The sequence below is a fragment of the Camellia sinensis genome, chromosome 9 (assembly GCF_055761805.1).
Source record: "Camellia sinensis isolate YWXY chromosome 9, ASM5576180v1, whole genome shotgun sequence".
NCBI classification, from domain to species: Eukaryota; Viridiplantae; Streptophyta; class Magnoliopsida; order Ericales; family Theaceae; genus Camellia; species Camellia sinensis.
The window spans coordinates 136,431,335-136,439,040 of record NC_138969.1 but is presented as its reverse complement, the minus strand read 5'-3'; the positions used below and the strand labels follow the sequence as shown (position 1 = coordinate 136,439,040).

General features: G+C 32.9%; 1 long non-coding RNA gene across 1 annotated transcript; it reads right to left on the bottom strand.

Moving 5' to 3' along the window:
* Positions 1 to 379: 379 nt before the first annotated feature.
* On the bottom strand, positions 380 to 4,869 carry LOC114281789 (uncharacterized). The gene is made up of 2 exons (XR_003636016.2): positions 721 to 4,869; positions 380 to 455 (listed from the first exon to the last, which is right to left on the bottom strand). It is a non-coding gene; the product is annotated as an uncharacterized LOC114281789 (long non-coding RNA).
* Between the last annotated feature and the right edge of the window lie 2,837 nt (positions 4,870 to 7,706).

The following is a 7,706-nucleotide window of genomic DNA, read 5'->3' as shown; positions in this document are numbered from 1 at the left end:
TCTTCTTTGATCATATTTTGCATCTTTCCAAGCAATATTTGACCTAAATAAAAATAACACAAATTAGTTCAGAGACAGCTAAAAGCCTAAGAATAAACTAACTCATTTTTTTGTTATTTAAAAACAAAAATAAAAAATTAATGGATATGCCAAAAGTAACCTCGTATACACTGTCTTCTATGCATAAAATGACATGCTTCCTCAATGTCTGCCAAACAATCAAAACAATGTTGCTTCCTCAATGTCTGCCAAACAATCAAAAGAATGTTGCATTAAAATATTTGAAATTTTGGCATCAAGTGAGATTCAAACCATGCAAAACACAATTTAGAATTTTTTTTTTCCTAATTACCGGTTCAATAATGTTATTGTCGGTCAAGGGAACTTTCTACTTAATAATTTTTACCAAGCCTTTCTTGTGAATCAGATCCTTCACATTCTTCAAATTGGGGTATCTTCAAACACAAATATATAAAAACCATGTATCATATGACAAGAGCAACATGAAGAAGGCAAGCTAGCAATGATTTAGCTAACATATGAGTTGAATGCATTAATGCAAGGTCTAGAGATTTGGCATTCACATGACAACTTCATAGGCGGTTTCGAAAACTACAATCTGCTAGACCAACAGAATTGTTGGAAGAAACATGGTAAGAAGACGAAAATGATATTTGGATAGAAACATGCTCCCTTTTCAGGTAGTAATGCCTTGCTTACCAATGCAGAATATGTCTTCATCTCTAAAATAGCTACCTTTGCATAAATCTCTGACCGCAAGCCATTCTCAAACAGCATCACTCTATCTTCTTTTGTAGCTACCTGATGTGGAGCATACCTTGACAATTCTGCAAACTTGGCTTCATATTGAGCCACTGCCATGTTATTCTACTTAAACTTGAGAAACTCCACTTGTTTCTGCCTCTGAACCGCTTCAGGGAAGTATTTCTCATTAAACAGTTCCAGTTGTTCCATACCAGCTCTGCTTCTCTACCCTCATATTGATGCTTCACCATGTGCCACCAATGCTCTGTTTGACCCTTGAACCTAAAAGCTGCAATGGCCACCTTTTGGTTTGCTGAACGACCTAGAAAATTAAATATTTTCTCCATTTGTAGTAACCATGCCTCTGCCTCTATAGGGTCTGCTGCTCCATGAAATTCTAGAGGTTTTGCCGTCATAAACCTCTCAAATAAGGAACCTCTATCCAAACTTAAGGTTGGTGGAACTGCTGGTTATGGGGCTATATGATTGTTCAATAATCCCAACAAGACTGTAAAACCTATGTGCTTGGTGCAATAGGAACAACTCCTAGTGCTTTAGAGGCAACTGAAGCAACAGATGGTGTAGTAGGAAGAACGGTGCCCACAACTGGAGCAGTAGTTGGCGCTACTGAATGAGGAATAGGAGCATAGGGAACTCTACGATTAGTAGCTGATTGGCCAATTCCAAGAGCATTCACACTTCTTGTGACGACCCCATCAAATATAATAATTAACATTTAATTAATTAAGGAGACTTGAATTTTAATTGCCCATTATTCTGATTTAATTTGGGCTTCATGAAAATTGTGGAGGCAAATTCATATATAATTCTATTAAGAATTTATTTTGAAATTAGAAATGGAAAGCCTAAATAGTTCAAGAGAGTATAATTGGTGAATTGAATTATTTTCATTTCAAATATCGGACCATATGAGAGTTTAATTAAATATTCGATTCAGATTAGTAAAATTGAGATTTTATTAAGGAAGAAATCAACTAAATTTTCTGAAATTAAAACTTAAGGTATGAAATTTATGTTTAATTTGTATAGAATCTTCACATTACACTAGAAATTAAAGATGAAATTGGAATCAAAATCACGTGATTAAAAGGAATTAACAAGAAGATGAAGAAAATGGAGTTAAGTTTAAAATTATAGAAATAAATTTGGAAATTAGTTAATTTGAGTTTGATTTTTGTTATTCTTCATAAATTTAAAACTCATCCTTACATGCATCTTGGATTTCAAGATTTTAGATTTTAATTCATGCTTAAAAGACCTGTGAGTTTGAATTTGGGTTTGATATGAAGAAAATTAATAAAAATCTAAATTTGAGCAATTCGAAAAGTAAATTATGATTAGAAAATATATAATTAATTAGTTTTGATCTTAATTTCATACATGAAAATACTTTTCAAAGAGTTTTGTAACTTCAATTTCATGATTTTAAGGAAATAGAAAAGAGTTGAAAATGAATTTCATGTAATTTGAAAGGAATTAGTAAAAGGATGAAGAAATTGAATTAGATTCAAGTTTATAAAAGTTAATTTAAAAATTCCTTATTTTGGATTTGATCTTGAGCGGTATAATTAAATTAAGCTTCATGAGTTACATGTAATTTCATTGCACATCTAATTTTGAAAAAGAATTTTAGAAAAAAAACATGAGTTCGTGGGTTTTGATTTTGAAATGAAGTAAGGTTTTGATTTAAATAAATTAATTATTATGCTTCCAGATTTTGAGTAAATGATTTATAACTAAATAAAGTGTTTATGTTTTCTAAAGTATTTTCGAGTTTGGATCAAGATATGTATGGGTTTAAAGATTGAAAATGCATTTGGAAGCCATTTTTGAGAAATTTGAAACTCTGAAATTTTACAGACTCCTCGAGTGGACTAATTATTGCTCGAGCCCACATTGAAGGCTTCTAGTACTTTTGCAGTCTTTACAGATCGCTCAAGCGACAAGCAGTTCGCTCAAGCAAACAACTCTTTTTCAGTATATTTTGGAAAAATGACATTTAGTTCATATTTTTAATCTCATCTCTTTCTAAGCATTCTTAGGCAAGAATTATGACTCAACAAGATTAATAAACTAACAATTAACATAAATTAGTTGGTTAAGGAATAAATCACTGATTTAGTAATAATTGACTAAGAAGCCAACTAAGAAATCGATCTATTTGGAAGAAAGGGATTTGGTAATGAAAGAATATGTGAAATAAGAACTCGATTCATTTGAATAAGAAAGAATAACCATAGTACAACTTCGGATTACTTAGACAGAAAATGACAAGAGAAGTCAAGTTTGTTCAAGAAATGATATTGTGTTTCAATGTGTATATGTTGTGTTTGTGTAAGTCACGCGCTATCGTTTGTCTAATCTGTCTAATCTGTCTGATTTGCTTCTGGACCAATCTGTGAGTAACAACTCTGTAAAACTATATTTGATTATAAGTATTTTCTGACTAAAATGATATGATCTGTTTTCTAAATTGCTATTTTATGAATTATAAATGAATGACCATTTTTCTGAAATGTATTCATGGCATCCTTAGCATCAAGTGATATCTGTTATCTGCTCTGTATACATCTCACGGAATTATGAGTCAATTGAACGTCTCATGTAATCATGAGTCAACTATACGCCCCATGTGATCATGAGTCAACTATTATGGATCCTTATGAATGTCTCTGTACACATGAGTCAATTGTTTACGTCGCATATAAATGGGTCAACTTTAAGTTTTTCTATGACTTGGAATTGATAAACAACTAAGTCAGCCGATAGCTCAGTGAGTAGAAACATGGATAGTAAATACAGTTTTGAAAACAGGGTTCAATTCCAAAATAAGATATATATCACAAAAACTAGATTGTCATACAGTTTTGATAAAGACAATGTACTTCAAAAAGAAGGTTCCATAGTTCAACAGTTAAAATATTCATGTCTTTCAAGAACATAGCAGATGACATTCTCCACTTAAAACAGATTACAACATGATCATCAATAATTTTTTTGGTACCAAGAAAAACAAGTAACACGCCACAAAATTCTCAAGGCAATAAGCCTGTTGGATCCAATATTGAACCAAGAGTCATCCTCGGGGTGGCATCCTAGGCCCTTTGTCTAAGACGATCCGATTAAAGGTCACCTAGCCTAGCCCAGGTCTTTTCCTTACAATTACGGGTGTGCATAATACCGCCACAACCGCCAAAATCGCACCGAGCCGCACCGCCAAGGCAAATTCGTTATTATTTGTCAATCGAACCGCCGATTTTTTGTAAGAAAAATGGCAAATTCTAGTGACACTTTTATCAATTCGCCGGTTTCTATTTTTCTTCCAAACCGCATCGACCCGCACCGCTATTAAATCATGTTTTATAAGACTCTAAAAATTCTTTTTTACTTAAGTTTGCTTATTGTTCTATACCTTAGAATATAGTATTACATTACTGATCGAGGGGAATTCAAAATGTCAGTAATCCAAAATAAAGTTGGATTCCAATTCACTTTTCAATCTTTTTTTTCTGGCCAGGTTGCAAACTTGTATCAGCTCACTTTTCAATCTAAATACTTTTCAATAGTAAACATTTTAAATATATTGTAAATCCTGAATGATATTAATTTTATGTATTGTATTTGATCATTATAGCTTCCACAGATGCTTGTAATGAACTAATGGTATAGTCGTTGATATCATCATGTTGTTGCTACACTTGCTGCATCAGAAGAAAGCTTCGCAAGATGCTTAACATCACGGTATCTCTCATCTTTTTTTTACTCTTTGATTTAAGTTTTGTAATTTGAATTATATTTTTTATAAACCGCCAATCCGCCCGAACTGCCAAGGCAAATCGCCATTATTTGCCAACCGAACCGTCGGTTTTTGATAAGGAAAATGGCAAATTCTAATGACACTTTTATCAATCCGCCACCCGCCATACGGTTTCTATTTTTCTCTCAAACCGTACCGACCCGCACCGCGCACACCCCTCCTTACAATCGTTGAGCACTACGGTCATCACAGCATGCAACTACTCACCTAAACATGGTATAATATAATCCTCAAACCGAATAGGAAAGTCTAACTAGTACCTTGAACCAAGTACGAAAACTACATGTCACTAGTAACTCAAAATACTAAAACAATAAGAAACTGAGTAACCCCAACCTAAATTACATTATCACAACTCAACCTAACTCACCGTTACTATTAAATAATACCTAAGTTCATGTTCTTTAAGGTCTAAAATTACCCAAGACATGGGTTCAGATCGAAAATTAAAAGTAACTTTAAGATAAAACAAAATTTTAAACAAGTTTTCCAATCCATTCGCTAAATTTGAAAATTTAAAACCCATTTCATACTATTAGAAAAATTCTAAAACCCTCAAGATATCAACTAATATATCCTAAGTTTCAAACCCATTTGGTTTTACTTGATTTGCTTATGAAAATAATTATTTACAATTGATCATATCCAAACAGGTCGCTTTCTGCAGCACTTTAAAGAAATTAATGGTTCTCTTAATATACCTAAGAAATCAATGCAAGGCCAAAAATTTAAGAAACTAGACTCGTTATCGGTTCTAATAACACTGATTTGATAATTTTCGGATTTATACCCAAAGAAACCGACACTTCCGAATTTACTATTCTGTACTAGTTTCCTGGACAAATTTGAATGCATCAGTTTATATGGATTTTGACTCCCAAAAATTATAAAATAATTCTGGCATGAAATTCAATATTTAATTAAGCTACTGTAAAAATTGCAGTTCAAAATTCATTTGTTTGATATGATTTCTTGATTTTTAATGTTTGTGTTTGTGTGCAGAATTTTTTTTTTTTTTTCTCTTTGGACTAAGAATTACACCCATTATTTCTCATCACCAACCACTTGGCACCCAAACAACACACCCGTTTCTCTTATTCCTTCCCAACAACAAGTAGATTACACACATGAACCATCACAATATAAAAATATAATAAAATAGGAATACCCACCGATATTGCTGAAAATTTCTCTCCAATCTCTCTCTCCTCTCTCTCTCTCTCTCTCACGACTGCTGCTATTTTGCGGTGAACAAACAAGAGAGATTAGGGTTTTATTATTATTATTATTAACCTTTAATATCGTGTGTTTAAAATAAATTAAAATACCCTCTAACAATATTTAATTTGTACTTTAGAATTCACCATTAAAATATTTAAGATTGTAAAATTATTATCATTTAATTTTTTTACTTTAATTTTATATTCGGGTTCTCGCAGCACTCATTCGTTTCTCTTTCTCTGGCTCGACTGACTACAGGTTCTAAGTGGCTATTCAGCTTAAAACCCTAATCTAACCTAGTGAGCCTTCGTTTTGGTTTATGAGAAAACGAAGGAAACTTTTTTTTTTTTTTTGAAGAGCAATCAACAAGGTATCCATTCCTCTAATTATTTCTGAAACCCTAAACCCCCTTCTAAAACTATCTTCTTTCCCCTTTTTTTTCTCTCTGGATATTTCTGAAATCATTTGTCTTCTAAAACTTGTTGGAACAATCTTCTTTGTATAACAAATAACTTGAATCCAAATCAAATAAACAAAATAAATTACTTACAGTATTTTTACCGAAATAACTTATGAACAATAATGATCAAGTCAAGTGTGTGACATTCTGTCCTTAAGACAGATTCGCCCCACTCAGGCGCTTACGGAATTATGACATCTATCTCCTAGGATACAATGATTTTACACAGATTGCATTAGCACTAAAAACAATTTGTTCCGACAAACTAGAACCTGTGTTCTATACTCAGAAATTTCTCTAAAAACTAGTATAAAGAATAATGCAAAGAGAGAGCAAAAACGGGAAGAGAATTAAATTTATTTGGATGATCAAATCTGCTGGAATGATTCTGTATTTATAGGCATAGTTGGTGGCTGTTGGAAGAGCCGAACATGCATGATTTCAAACAAAATAGGTCTGATTTGAAATTGAATAGGTGCAAACTGTTGAAACAGTTTTGAATCTGTCTGGGAAGAAACTAAATCTATACAAGGTAATTTGTTAAACCAGGTTGAAAATCTGTTTGTATCTACTTGGACTAGTTTGGAAAAGACACATTGGGTGGGAGGAAAAAAATTGAATTCAATTGGTGCAAAATTCAAATCTTTTCCTGCAAGAATTTTTTTTTTTTTTTTTTTGAAAAATTCAAATAAACTTTGTCCAAAAAATTATTGCTAGGACCCAATCCACAAACCGTACTCGGCCTGGCTCAATCAGCCGGACAGACGGACGGCAATGATGCACATGTGTGGTGGTTTGAGCCAAAACCCACTTTGTCTATAACTCCTCCCTTCTACAAACTTGGGGTGGCCCCCAAGTTTGTCCACCTAGAGCTTACATACTCACATAAGCTCTCTTAAAGTTTCAATGTGGGACAACCATTTTAAGGTAACCCACATTTAACTCTAATTTCCCATTTCAACGAACTCGAAAACGACGTCCACTTCCCATTCACTCATAAATGGCTATGATACCATGTGGCAAGAAACACGTCACCTCTTTGGACCCACCCCAAAAGACGTGGCCCCCACTCAAATTTGGCCTCAAAGTTGGCCCAAAATAAGCCTATAAAAACCAGAATTTCCAACAAAACTTTACTCTCTAATTTTTACCCTATTTTCTATCTCTAGTGTTCTATCTGAATTTCTACTCTAGTCTCTCTTGGCTCACACTGATTCGAAATTTGTACTGAAACAAGGTTGGGTAGGATTTTGTTCTATTTTGCTATTTATATATCCCGGTTGACATTCTTAATGAAATAATCCATTTTTACATTAATTAATATAGTATTTTGTAACCATGTTGTTGCTTCCATGACTTGTTCTTGAATTGTTCCAAAATATTTCATGAGAAATTTTGGTATTAAAATTATAAAGCAAATTA